Here is a 15,285-nt window from a genome sequence, read left to right as displayed (position 1 = left end):
TGACTCAACCTCCAAAACCCCATAAGCAACAGGGAACATCCAATTATGTCCATCAACTGCAGTAGCAGCAACTAGCTGTCCTTTAAACCTGCCATGAAGAGCTGATGCATCCACGGCCAAATAAGGCCTGCAACCGTCCAAAAAGCCTTTCCAGCAAGCTTTGAAACAAACAAAAGCCCTTCTAAAACATTCCTTGTGCATTACCTTCCCGCTTTTCAATTTGTAGGGAACTGTATGCTTGTCTATTGATGTCTACGGGTGCTTCTATTCTTGTAGACAGTGTTGGGCCTCCAAGAGCAGAGGTTTGTAGAACAGCAGCAAGTTTCCCTTAAGTGGATCACCCAAGGTTTATCGAACTCAGGGAGGAAGAGGTCAAAGATATCCCTCTCATGCAACCCTGCAACCACAAAGCAAGAAGTCTCTTGTGTCCCCAACACACCTAATAGGTGCACTAGTTCGGCAAAGAGATAGTGAAATACAGGTGGTATGAATAAATATAAGCAGTAGCAATGGCACCAGAAAAGTGCTTTGCCCAGGACTGGTGTGTAGTTGATGGTGGTAATATTGCAGGTAGTAGAAACGCAGTAAAACAGTAAACAAGCAGCGATAGCAGTATTTAGGAACAAGGCCTAGGGATCATACTTTCACTAGTGGACACTCTCAACATTGATCACATAACAGAATAAATAGATAGATGCTAGACTCTACACCCTCTTGTTGGATGCAAGCTCCACAATATTCGATGTTCATGTTTAAATAACCTTAGAGTGCATGACAGATCAACATAACCAAACCAAGTACTAACATAGCATGCACACTGTCACCTTCACGCTACGAAAGGAGGCATAGATCACATCAATACCATCATAGCAATAGTTAACTTCATAATCTACAAGAAATCACAATCATAGCCTACGCCAAGTACTAACACGATGCACACACTGTCACCATTACACCGTGCAGGAGGAATAAACTACTTTAATAACATCACTAGAGTAGCACATAGATATATTGTGATACAAAACACATTGCAATCATAAAGAGATATAAATAAGCACTTCACTATGCCATTCATAACAGTGAATAAGTATTCTGTGAAATATAGCCTAAGAGACCCACACGGTGCACACACTGTCACCTTTACACACGTGGGACAAGGAGTCTCCGGAGATCACATGAGTAAAATCCACTTGACTAGCATAATGACATCTAGATTACAAGCATCATCATATGAATCTCAATCATGTAAGGCAGCTCATGAGATTATTGTATTGAAGTACATAGGAGAGAGATTAACCACATAGCTACCGGTACAGCCCCGAGTCTCGATGGAGAACTACTCCCTCCTCATGGGAGACAGCAGCGTTGATGAAGATGGCGGTGGTGTCGATGGAGGAGCCTTCCGGGGGCACTTCCCCATCCCGGCAGCGTGCCGGAACAGAGACTCCTGTCCCCCAGATCTTGGCTTCGCGATGGCGGCGGCTCTGGAAGGTTTCTCGTACCGTGGCTTTTTCGTCTCGAGGTTTTAGGTCGAGGGGGCTTAAATAGGCGAAGAGGCGGCGTCAGAGGGTCGAAGAGGCGGTGACACGATAGGGCGGCGCGGCCAGGGCCTGGGCCGCGCCGGCCTACCTCCTGGGCCCCCTGTGGGTCCACTCTGGCGACTCTCGGGTGTTCTGGATGCTTCCGGGGATTCTAAGATGCTGGGCGTTGATTTCGTCCAATTTCGAGAATATTTCCTTACTAGGATTTCTGAAACCAAAAACAGCAGAAAACAGGAACTGGCCCTTCGGCATCTTGTTAATAGGTTAGTTCCGGAAAACGCATAAATATGACATGAAGTGTGCATAAAACATGTAGATATCATCAATAATGTGGCATGGAACATAAGAAATTATCAATACGTCGGAGACGTATCAGCATCCCCAAGCTTAGTTTCTGCTCATCCCGAGCAGGTAAACGATAACAAAGATAATTTGTGGAGTGACATGCCATCATAACCTTGATCATACTATTGTAAGCATATGTAATAAATGCAGCAATCCAAGACAATGGTAAATGACATGAGTAAACAAATGAATCATAAAGCAAAGACTTTTCATGAATAGTACTTTCAAGACAAGCATCAATAAGTCTTGCATAAGAGTTAACTCATAAAGCAATAAATCAAAGTAGAGGTATTGAAGCAACACAAAGGAAGATGAAGTTTCAGCGGTTGCTTTCAACTTATAACATGTATATCTCATGGATATTGTCAATGTAAAGTAATATAACAAATGCAATAAGCAAGTATGTAAGAATCAATGCACGGTTAACACAAGTGTTTGCTTCTTGAGGTGGAGAGAAATAGGTGAACTGACTCAACAATAAGAGTAGAAGAAAGGCCCTTCGCAGAGGGAAGCATTGATTGCTATATTTGTGCTAGAGCTTTGGTTTTAAAAACAAGAAACATATTTGTCAACGGTAGTAATAAAGCATATGCATCATGTAAATTATATCCTACAAGTTGCAAGCCTCATGCATAGTATACTAATAGTGCCCGCACCTTGTCCTAATTAGCTCGGATTACCTGGATTATCATCGCAATACATATGTTTTAACCAAGTGTCACAAAGGGGTACCTCTATGCCGCCTGTACAAAGGTCTAAGGAGAAAGCTCGCATTGGATTTCTCGCTTTTGATTATTCTAAACTTAGACATCCATACCGGGACAACATAGACAACAGATAATGGACTCCTCTTTAATGCTTAAGCATTCAACAACAATTAATTTTCTCATATGAGATCGAGGATATTTTTCCAAAACTGAAACTTCCACCATGATTCATGGCTTTAGTTAGCGGCCCAGTGTTCTTCTCTAACAGTATGCATGCTCTAACCATTCAACTAGTGGTAAATCTCCCTTACTTCAGACAAGACGGACATGCATAGCAACTCACATGATATTCAACAAAGAGTAGTTGATGGCGTCCCCAGGAACATGGTTATCGCGCAACAAGCAACTTATAAGAAATAAAATGCATAAGTACATATTCAATACCACAATAGTTTTTAAGCTATTTGTCCCATGAGCTATATATTGCAAAGATAAAGGATGGAAATTTTAAAGGTAGCACTTCAAGCAATTTACTTTGGAATGGCGGAGAAATACCATGTAGTAGGTAGGTATGGTGGACTCGAATGGCATAGTGGTTGGCTCAAGGGTTTTGGATGCATGAGAAGTATTCCCTCTCGATACAAGGTTTAGGCTAGCAAGGTTATTTGAAACAAACACAAGGATGAACCGGTGCAGCAAAACTCACATAAAAGACATATTGTAAACATTATAAGACTCTACACCGTCTTCCTTGTTGTTCAAACTCAATACTAGAAATTATCTAGACTTTTAGAGAGACCAATTATGCAAACCAAATTTTAGCAAGCTCTATGTATTTCTTCACTAATAGGTGCAAAGTATATGATGCAAGAGCTTAAACATGAGCACAACAATTGCCAAGTATCAAGTATTCAAGACATCATACCAATTACTACATGTAGCATTTTCCGTTTCCAACCATATAACAATTAACGAAGCAGTTTCAACCTTCACCATGAACATTAAAAGCTAAGAACACATGTGTTCATACGAACCAGCGGAGCGTGTCTCTCTCCCAAACAAGAATTTATTCAAACAAAAACAAAACAAAAAACAAACAGACGCTCCAAGTAAAGTACATAAGATGTGACCGAATAAAAATATAGTTTCAAGGGAGGAACCTGATAATGTTGTCGATGAAGAAGGGGATGCCTTGGGCATCCCCAAGCTTAGATGCTTGAGTCTTCTTAAAATATGCAGGGATGAACCACCGGGGCATCCCCAAGCTTAGAGCTTTCACTCTCCTTGATCATAGTACATCATCCTCCTCTCTTGACCCTTGAAAACTTCCTTCACACCAAACTCGAAACAAACTCATTAGAGGGTTAGTGCATAATCAAAAACTCACGTGTTCAGAGGTGACACAATCATTATTAACACTTCTGGACATTGCTCAAAGCTACTGGAAGTCAATGGAACAAAGAAATCCATCCCACATAGCAAAAGAAGCAATGCGAAATAAAAGGCAGAATCTGTCAAAACAGAACAGTCCGTAAAGACGAATTTTATTGAGGCACCAGACTTGCTCAAATGAAAATGCTCAAATTGAATGAAAGTTGCGTACATATCTGTGGATCACTCACGTAAATTGGCATAATTTTCTGAGTTACCTACAGAGAATTTTGCCCAGATTCGTGACAGCAAAGAAATCTGTTTCTGCGCAGTAATCCAAATCTAGTATCAACCTTGCTATCAACGACTTTACTTGGCACAACAAAACACAAAACTAAGATAAGGAGAGGTTGCTACAGTAGTAACAACTTCCAAGACACAAATATAAAACAAAGTACTGTAACAAAATAAACACATGGGTTATCTCCCAAGAAGTTCTTTCTTTATAGCCATTAAGATGGGCTCAGCAGTTTTAATGATGCACTCGCAAAAAATAGTAGTTGAAGCAAAAGAGAGCATCAAGAGGCAAATTAAAAACAAACTTAAGCCTAACATGCTTCCTATGAAAAGGAATCTTGTAAATAAACAAGTTCATGAAGCATAATGCAACAAACATAGAAAGATAAAACAAGTGCAGCTTCAAGATTTTAAGCATATAGAGAGGTGTTTTAGTAACATGAAAAGTTCCACAACCATATTTTCCTCTCTCATAAAGATTTTCAGTAGCATCACGAGCAAACTCAACAATGTAACTATCACATAAAGCATTCTTATCATGAGTCTCATGCATAAAATTATTACTCTCCACATAAGCATAATCAATTTTATTAGTAATAGCGGGAGCAAATTCAACAAAGTAGCTATCATCAAATATAGGAGGCATATTGTAATCATAATCAAATTTATCCTCCATAACAGGTGGCAACAAAAGACTACTATCATTATAATCATCATAAATAGGAGGTAAAGTATCATCAAAGTAAATTTTCTCCTCAATGCTTGCGGGACTAAAAAGATCATGCTCATCAAAACCAGCTTCCCCAAGCTTAGAATTTTCCATAGCATTAGCAACAATAGTGTTCAAAGCATTCATATTAATAACATTCCCATTAGCATGCATATAAAATTCCATGGGTTTTTTAATTCTCTCTTCAAACACATCATGTCCTAATTCAAGATAAAGTTCATAAAGATCTCTCATATTTTTGTTGTTTTCCATTATGCCTAACTAGTGTAAACAAGAAACAAAAAGATGCAATTGCAGGATCTAAAGGAAATAGCTTCGAGCACAAACACAATGGCGCCAGAAAAGTACTGTTACCTGGAACCGAAGTATGAGTGCCTTTTACCTTTCCTCCCCGGCAACGGCGCCAGAAAAGTACTTGCTGGCGTGTAGTTGACGAGGGAGGAAATGGTGTAGCTTTCCTTCGTTCCCCGGCAACGGCGCCAGAAAAGTGCTTGATGTCTACGGGTGCTTCTATTCTTGTAGACAGTGTTGGGCCTCCGAGAGCAGAGGTTTGTAGAATAGCAGCAAGTTTCCCTTAAGTGGATCACCCAAGGTTTATCGAACTCAGGGAGGAAGAGGTCAAAGATATCCCTCTCATGCAACCCTGCAACCACAAAGCAAGAAGTCTCTTGTGTCCCCAACACACCTAATAGGTGCACTAGTTCGGCGAAGAGATAGTGAAATACAGGTGGTATGAATAAATATAAGCAGTAGCAATGGCACCAGAAAAGTGCTTTGCCCAGGACTGGTGTGTAGTTGATGGTGGTAATATTGCAGGCAGTAGAAACGCAGTAAAATAGTAAACAAGCATCGATAGCAGTATTTAGGAACAAGGCCTAGGGATCATACTTTCACTAGTGGACACTCTCAACATTGATCACATAACAGAATAAATAGATAGATGCTAGACTCTACACCCTCTTGTTGGATGATGAACACCACTAACTGTGTAGGATTACACGAACCCTCAATGCCGGAGTTAACAAGCTCCACAATATTCGATGTTCATGTTTAAATAACCTTAGAGTGCATGACAGATCAACATAACCAAACCAAGTACTAACATAGCATGCACACTGTCACCTTCACGCTACGAAAGGAGGCATAGATCACATCAATACCATCATAGCAATAGTTAACTTCATAATCTACAAGAGATCACAATCATAGCCTACGCCAAGTACTAACACGATGCACACACTGTCACCATTACACCGTGCAGGAGGAATAAACTACTTTAATAACATCACTAGAGTAGCACATAGATATATTGTGATACAAAACACATTGCAATCATAAAGAGATATAAATAAGCACTTCACTATGCCATTCATAACAGTGAATAAGTATTCTGTGAAATATAGCCTAAGAGACCCACACGGTGCACACACTGTCACCTTTACACACGTGGGACAAGGAGTCTCCGGAGATCACATGAGTAAATCCACTTGACTAGCATAATGACATCTAGATTACAAGCATCATCATATGAATCTCAATCATGTAAGGCAGCTCATGAGATTATTGTATTGAAGTAATAGGAGAGAGATTAACCACATAGCTACCGGTACAGCCCCGAGCCTCGATGGAGAACTACTCCCTCCTCATGGGAGACAGCAGCGTTGATGGAGATGGCGGTGGTGTCGATGGAGGAGCCTTCCGGGGGCACTTCCCCGTCCCGGCAGCGTGCCGGAACAGAGAGTCCTGTCCCCCAGATCTTGGCTTCGCGATGGCGGCGGCTCTGGAAGGTTTCTCGTACCGTGGCTTTTTCGTCTCGAGGTTTTAGGTCGAGGGGGCTTAAATAGGCGAAGAGGCGGCGTCAGAGGGTCGAAGAGGTGGTGACACGATAGGGCGGCGCGGCCAGGGCCTGGGCCGCGCCGGCCTACCTCCTGGGCCCCCTGTGGGTCCACTCTGGCGACTCTCGGGTGTTCTAGATGCTTCCGAGGATTCTAAGATGCTGGGCGTTGATTTCGTCCGATTCCGAGAATATTTCCTTACTAGGATTTCTGAAACCAAAAACAGCAGAAAACAGGAACTGGCCCTTCGGCATCTTGTTAATAGGTTAGTTCCGGAAAACGCATAAATATGACATGAAGTGTGCATAAAACATGTAGATATCATCAATAATGTGGCATGGAACATAAGAAATTATCGATACGTCGGAGACGTATCATCTATCGCTACAACACTGCCTGGACTAGCCATCTCCACTTCAGCTTTGAAAGTGTAAAGCAACTGAAAGCTTTCATTCCATGGACCATTGATCTTGTCAAGAGCCATTTCCTTTGCATAGAACATCCTCATGTAAGGTACTTCCATTTTATACTTCTCAACCACCTTTTTTACGAGTGCTGTTGGACCAAGTGAAGGATTTTCTCTCAGCCAATCTAGGATTATATCTGCCAACCACCTAGTCTTCGCTAGCTTTGTTTTCAGCTCTGGCTCTCCCCCTAGAGGTGGACACCTATGGATCTCCTTATTCTTCTTTATCTGAAACATAATGATAAGGGATGTCAGTAATAGATAACAAATTTTACACCGTGATCTAAATACACAACTGGTTGGCGTAGTACCTGAACCAAGATGCTTCTGCGCATTGTGGATGCATGCAGCCTAAACCTACACCTTGGGTATGGGCATTTAATTGTGAACCTACCTGGCTCACTTTTAATAACCTCATAATTATTCTTAGTGAGAATGTGATATGTAGTAATTGCATTACGGCAGTCCATCATCGTTTGAAACACGGTGCCTTCTGCAAGCTTGGGATTCTCCCTGTTCCACTCAATTGTTGGCAAGTCTTCACCTTCGTAATCGGCTAAAACGAGGCTGTCATCATTCTCATTCTTCTCTTCATCATCAGTGTCATCAAATCTGGCACCAAAAGCAATATCTTCCATGTATTGATCCTCCATTGCCTCGCTATCGCATCGATCTACCAATTCAGGAAACATCAACTCATCCTCATCATCTTGAGGACACTGATCCTCAATGTCTGCATCGTCCTCCACATCGACCGTACGAACGATCTGGCTACCACTAGCACTGGGGACAGATGGTGCTGATGTGGACCTACAAGGAGCGCCACGGTGCACACTATTAGCAGAGGCAGCAGCAGTAGAGAGACATGATGCCCGACCACCTGATGATGCCCCAGCACCAGATGATGCCTGGCCCCTGTCCACATGGATACGAATTTTACCGAACCGGCAAGAAGCATTCAAAGCAAAAAGAATTCCCAGATCGTCTTCGGAAATTAGTGGAACAAATCTTCCCTCCGGGCTGTTGAAATATTCGAAATGAACTGCATCGAAAGAGCTCCAGGTGTACTTATCGTAGATGTTAGCTTTGAAATCCCTTAACGAGATGGTGGTTGCAACCACCGCAGGGAAGTAAAACCCAGTCTTACAGCGTTCAGAATCACGCGTAAAGCTAGAATCCAGCCTAACCACCAGCCGAAAAGCCAGTATTTGGATCCATCCTATTCGAAAAGCAACGCAGTTAGTTGAGCAACAATGATTGGCGCTCAAAAACTGCCTACTGTTAATTCACATAGGCAGATGATGCTTACCCAGATGGAATCCATGCGTTAGAACCCTCCGATTCCCAATCTTCTCCACGGCTGGCGGCAATAGTCGGTACACCAGACAGAATTACAAAGAGGACAGGGGTAGATCCAGATCTGGTGGATGCGGAGCCCGGGGGTGGTGGTGGGGGCGGGGCCGGCTCGGCGGCGGACGACGCCATAAGGTAGGTGGGCAGGATGGCGTGGCGGCGGAGGGGCGGTGTGTGAGCTCCTCCAGTCTCGGGCGGAGGGGAAAGCTTTGGGTCAGCTCTTCCAGTCAATAGTCAACACATTTCGAAAGCAACGGTCAAGTCAAAACCACCGCGGCTCCCTAGCCGTCACCGGTAACGGAAGGCCTCTGACCAGACGGCAACCCTCCCGTCCGAGCCTCTGCGAGGGGTTTCAAACTAGAGGGAGGGGAAAACTGAGGAAAAGTTAAGAGGCTGGGGAAAACTGAGTACAACTAACGAACCAGGGGCACGAAAATAGAAATCCCTTAAATTCATTATTACTAGGCAGAAAAAGATTTTCGAATCTCTAATTGACTAAAGAACTTTGCAAAACAAATAGTGCTACAGCAAGTAGGACAAGTGGAGGAAGAAAGAAATGTTGTTTAGTTCCTCTATGCATATAAAATGTATTTGTTAACAAGGTTGATCAAGTCTTGCTGATACGTCTCCGACGTATCGATAATTTCTTATGTTCCATGCCACATTAATGATGATACCTACATGTTTTATGCATACTTTATGTCATATTTATGCATTTTCTGGAACTAACCTATTAACAAGATGCCGAAGAGCCGATTCTTTGTTTTCTTGCTGTTTTTGGTTTCAGAAATCCTAGTAAGGAAATATTCTCGGAATTGGACGAAATCAACGCCCAGGGGCCTATTTTACCACGAAGCTTCCAGAAGACCGAAGAGGAGACGAAGTGGGGCCACGAGGTGGCCAGACACCAGGGCGGCACGGCCCAGGTCTTGGCCACGCGGCCCTGTCGTCTGGGCCCCTCGTGACGCCCCCTGACCTGCCCTTCCGCCTACATATAGTCTTCGTCGCGAAACCCCCAGTACCGAGAGCCACGATACGGAAAACCTTCCAGAGACGCCGCCGCCGCCAATCCCATCTCGGGGGATTCAGGAGATCGCCTCCGGCACCCTGCCGGAGAGGGGAATCATCTCCCGGAGGACTCTACACCGCCATGGTCGCCTCCGGAGTGATGTGTGAGTAGTTCACCCCTGGACTATGGGTCCATAGCAGTAGCTAGATGGTTGTCTTCTCCTAATTATGCTTCATTGTCGGGTCTTGTGAGCTTCCTAACATGATCAAGATCATCTATCTGTAATGCTATATGTTGTGTTTGTTGGGATCCGATGAATAGTGAATACTATGTTATGTTGATTATCAATTTATACTTATGTGTTGTTTATGATCTTGCATGCTCTCCGTTACTAGTAGAGGCTTTGGCCAAGTTGATGCTTGTAACTCCAAGAGGGAGTATTTATGCTCGATAGTGGGTTCATGCCTCTGTCGAATCTGGGGGAGTGACAAGAACCCCTAAGGTTGTGGATGTGCTGTTGCCACTAGGGATAAAACATTGATGCTATGTCCGAGGATGTAGTTATTGATTACATTACACACCATACTTAATGCAATTGTCTGTTGTTTGCAACTTAATACTGGAAGGGGTTCGGAGGATAACCTGAAGGTGGACTTTTTAGGCATAGATGCATGCTGGATAGCGGTCTATGTACTTTGTCGTAATGCCCAATTAAATCTCACTATACTCATCATATCATGTATGTGCATGGTCATGCCCTCTCTATTTGTCAATTGCCCAACTGTAATTTGTTCACCCAACATGCTATTTATCTTATGGGAGAGACACCTCTAGTGAGCTGTGGACCCCGGTCCATTCTTTTAAATCGAATACAATCTACTGCAATACTTATTCTACTATTTTCTGCAAACAATCATCTTCCACACTATACATCTAATCCTTTGTTACAGCAAGCCGGTGAGATTGACAACCTCGCTGTTTCGTTGGGGCAAAATACTTTGGTTGTGTTGTGCAGGTTCCACGTTGGCGCCGGAATTCCTGGTGTTGCGCCGCACTACATCCCGCTGCCATCAACCTTCAACGTGCTTCTTGGCTCCTACTGGTTCGATAAACCTTGGTTTCTTACTGAGGGAAAACTTGCCGCTGTACGCATCACACCTTCCTCTTGGGGTTCCCAACGGTCGCGTGTTGTACGCGTATCAAGACTGTTTTCTGGCGCCGTTGCCGGGAAGATCAAGACACGCTGCAAGGGGAGTCTCCACATCCCAATCTCTTTACTTTGTTTTTGTCTTGCTTTATTTTATTTACTACTTTGTTTGCTGCATTATATCAAAACACAAAAAAATTAGTTGCTAGCTTTACTTTATTTTACTGTCTTGTTTGCACTCTATATCAAAAACACAAAAAAAATTAGTTACTTGCATTTACTTTATTTTTATTATCATGACTAGTCCCGTAGTTGTCACTCTATCACCAGAGGAATCGATCTTCACTTTTAAACATGGTGGTGAAGAGAATTTTAAAGAAGCTTGGTCTAGAATTTTTGATTCTTATAGTAAAACTGAACCTAAAATGACCCTAAGTTTGCTTCTTAGTAACTTTTATTTTGGGCTTATTCTTCGTTATAGATATGCCTTAGATGCTGTAGTGGGAGGAGATTTCCTTCATTGTGATGGGGATCAAGCTTTTAATGCCATAAGAAAATTGATTACATCATCTAGCTCCGATAATAATTTTGATCCATCTCATGCTAGCATGCATAATAGATTAAATGCTCTCGAAACAGATATATCCTGTTTAAAAGAAGTGTATAACCAAATTCGCGGATACTATGATTATGTTCCATTAAGCTTCGAACCTTCAATGTGGGTGCCTACCGTTAAAGTTGCTATTGGTGGTGAAACTTTTCCTGCTCGTTGTGATATTATGTCTGAGTTTTGCCTTATGCCTAAAAGTATTTATGAATCTTTGACACTCTGGGAACTTACTGAAGGGGGAGAAGAAATAACTCTTACTGATAACTCTGTTATAATTCCTAAGGGTATAGCTGAAGGTGTTTTCACAACCTTTTTTGGAAGGACGGTATCCACTGATTATCTCATTATTGAATGTGTAGGGACAGGACAAATCACGCTTGGAAGATCCCTGCTGAAACTCATGGGAGCAATCATAGATGTTGGGAAAGGCACTCTAAATTTTACCTCTACACCCGGATGCGGTCATATATTCCCAAGACCCAAGAGTAGGAATAAGAGTAAGAAGGGCAAGAGCAACGCCCCTGGTAAGAATATCAATGCTTTACCTCTTGATAACACTTGATACACACTTTCTGCGCCTAGCTGAAAGGCGTTAAAGAAAAGCGCTTATGGGAGACAACCCATGTTTTTACTACAGTACCTTTATTTTATATTTGAGTCTTGGAAGTTGTTTACTACTGTAGCAACCTCTCCTTATCTTAGTTTTGTGCATAGTTGTGCCAAGTAAAGTCGTTGATGGTAAGGTTCATACTAGATTTGGATTACTGCACAGAAACAGATTTCTTTGCTGTCACGAATCTGGGCCTAATTCTCTGTAGGTAACTCAGAAACTAATGCCAATTTACGTGAGTGATCCTCAGATATGTACGCAACTTTCATTCAATTTGAGCATTTTCATTTGAGCAAGTCTGGTGCCTCAATAAAATTCGTCTTTACGAACTGTTCTGTTTTGACAGATTCTGCCTTTTATTTCGCATTGCCTGTTTTGATATGCTTGATGGATTTTTCGATTCCATTGACTTTCAGTAGCTTTGTGCAATGTTCAGAAGTGTTAAGAATGACTATGTCAACTCTGAACATGTAAATTTTGATTGTGCACTAACCCTCTAATGAGTTGTTTTGAGTTTGGTGTGGAGGAAGTTTTCAAGGATCAAGAGAGGGAGATTATACAATATGATCAAGGAGAGTGAAAGCTCTAAGCTTGGGGATGCCCCGGTGGTTCACCCCTGCATATTTCAAGAATACTCAAGCGTCTAAGCTTGGGGATGCCCAAGGCATCCCCTTCTTCATCGACAACATTATCAGGTTCCTCCCCTGAAACTATATTTTTATTCTGTCACATCTTATGTACTTTGCTTGGAGCGTCGGTTTGTTTTTGTTCTTGTTTTTGTTTGAATAAAATAGATCCTAGCATTCTTTGTGTGGGAGAGAGACACGCTCCGTTGTTGCATATGGACAAATATGTCCTTAGGCTTTACTCATAGTATTCATGGCGAAAGTTTTTCTTTATTAATTTGTTATATGGTTGGAATCAGGAAATGCTACATGTAGTAATTGCTAAAATGTCTTGGATAATGTGATACTTGGCAATTGTTGTGCTCATGTTTAAGCTCTTGCATCATATACTTTGCACTTATTAATGAAGAAATACATAGAGCTTGCTAAAATTTGGTTTGCATAATTGGTCTCTCAAAAGTCTAGATAATTTCTAGTATTGAGTTTGAACAACAAGGAAGACGGTGTAGAGTCTTATAATGTTTACAATATGTCTTTTATGTGAGTTTTGCTACACCGCTTCATCCTTGTGTTTGTTTCAAACAACCTTGCTAGCCTAAACCTTGTATCGAGAGGGAATACTTCTCATGCATCCAAAATCCTTGAGCCAACCACTATGCCATTTGTGTCCACCATACCTACCTACTACATGGTATTTATCCGCCATTCCAAAGTAAATTGCTTGAGTGCTACCTTTAAATTTCTATCCTCTACCTTTACAATATATAGCTCATGGGACAAATAGCCTAAAAACTATTGTGGTATTGAATATGTACTTATGCACTTTATCTCTTATTAAGTTGCTTATTGTGCGATAACCATGTTCCTGGGGACGCCATCAACTACTCTTTGTTGAATATCATGTGAGTTGCTATGCATGTCCGTCTTATCTGAAGTAAGGGCGATTTACCACTTATTTAATGGTTAGAGCATGCATATTGTTAGAGAAGAACATTGGGCCGCTAACTAAAGCCATGAATCATGGTGGAAGTTTTAGTTTTGGACATATATCCTCAATCTCATATGAGAAAATTAATTGTTGCTACATGCTTATGCATTAAAGAGGAGTCCATTATCTGTTGTCTATGTAGTCCCGGTATGGATGTCTAAGTTGAGAATAAACAAAAGCGAGAAATCCAATGCGAGCTTTCTCCTTAGACCTTTGTACAGGCGGCATAGAGGTACCCCTTTGTGACACTTGGTTAAAACATGTGCATTGCGATGACAATCCCGGTAATCCGAGCTAATTAGGACAAGGTGCGGGCACTATTAGTATACTATGCATGAGGCTTGCAACTTGTAAGATATAATTTACATAACACATATGCTTTATTACTACCGTTGACAAAATTGTTTCTTGTTTTCAAAACCAAAGCTCTAGCACAAATATAGCAATCAATGCTTCCCTCTGCGAAGGGCCTTTCTTTTACTTTTATGTTGAGTCAGTTCACCTATCTCTCTCCACCTCAAGAAGCAAACACTTGTGTGAACTGTGCATTGATTCCTACATACTTGCATATTGCACTTGTTATATTACTTTGCATTGACAATATCCATGAGATATACATGTTATAAGTTGAAAGCAACCGCTGAAACTTCATCTTCCTTTGTGTTGCTTCAATACCTCTACTTTGATTTATTGCTTTATGAGTAACTCTTATGCAAGACTTATTGATGCTTGTCTTGAAGTACTATTCATGAAAAGTCTTTGCTACATGATTCATTTGTTTACTCATGTCATTTACATTATTTTGATCGCTGCATTCATTACATATGCTTACAATAGTATAATCAAGGTTATGATGGCATGTCACTCCAGAAATTATCTTTGTTATCGTTTACCTGCTCGGGACGAGCAGGAACTAAGCTTGGGGATGCTGATACGTCTCCGACGTATCGATAATTTCTTATGTTCCATGCCACATTAATGATGATACCTACATGTTTTATGCATACTTTATGTCATATTTATGCATTTTCTGGAACTAACCTATTAACAAGATGCCGAAGAGCCAGTTGCTATTTTCTGCTGTTTTTGGTTTCAGAAATCCTAGTAAGGAAATATTCTCGGAATTGGACGAAATCAACGCCCAGGTGCCTACTTTACCACGAAGCTTCAAGAAGACCGAAGAGGAGATGAAGTAGGGCCACGAGGTGGCCAGACACCAGGGTGGCGCGGCCCAGGTCTTGGCCGCGCGGCCCTATCGTCTGGGCCCCTCGTGACGCCCCCTGACCTGCCCTTCCGCCTACATATAGTCTTCGTCGCGAAACCCCCATTACCGAGAGCCACGATACGGAAAACCTTCCAGAGACGCCGCCGCCGCCAATCCCATCTCGGGGGATTCAGGAGATCGCCTCCGGCACCCTGCCGGAGAGGGGAATCATCTCCCGGAGGACTCTACACCGCCATGGTCGCCTCCGGAGTGATGTGTGAGTAGTTCACCCCTGGACTATGGGTCCATAGCAGTAGCTAGATGGTTGTCTTCTCCTAATTATGCTTCATTGTCGGGTCTTGTGAGCTGCCTAACATGATCAAGATCATCTATCTGTAATGCTATATGTTGTGTTTGTTGGGATCCGATGAATAGTGAATACTATG

This window comes from Lolium perenne, chromosome 7 (genome assembly GCF_019359855.2).
Source record: "Lolium perenne isolate Kyuss_39 chromosome 7, Kyuss_2.0, whole genome shotgun sequence".
Lineage (NCBI taxonomy): Eukaryota > Viridiplantae > Streptophyta > Magnoliopsida > Poales > Poaceae > Lolium > Lolium perenne.
Note: the sequence above shows the minus strand (reverse complement) of the source record.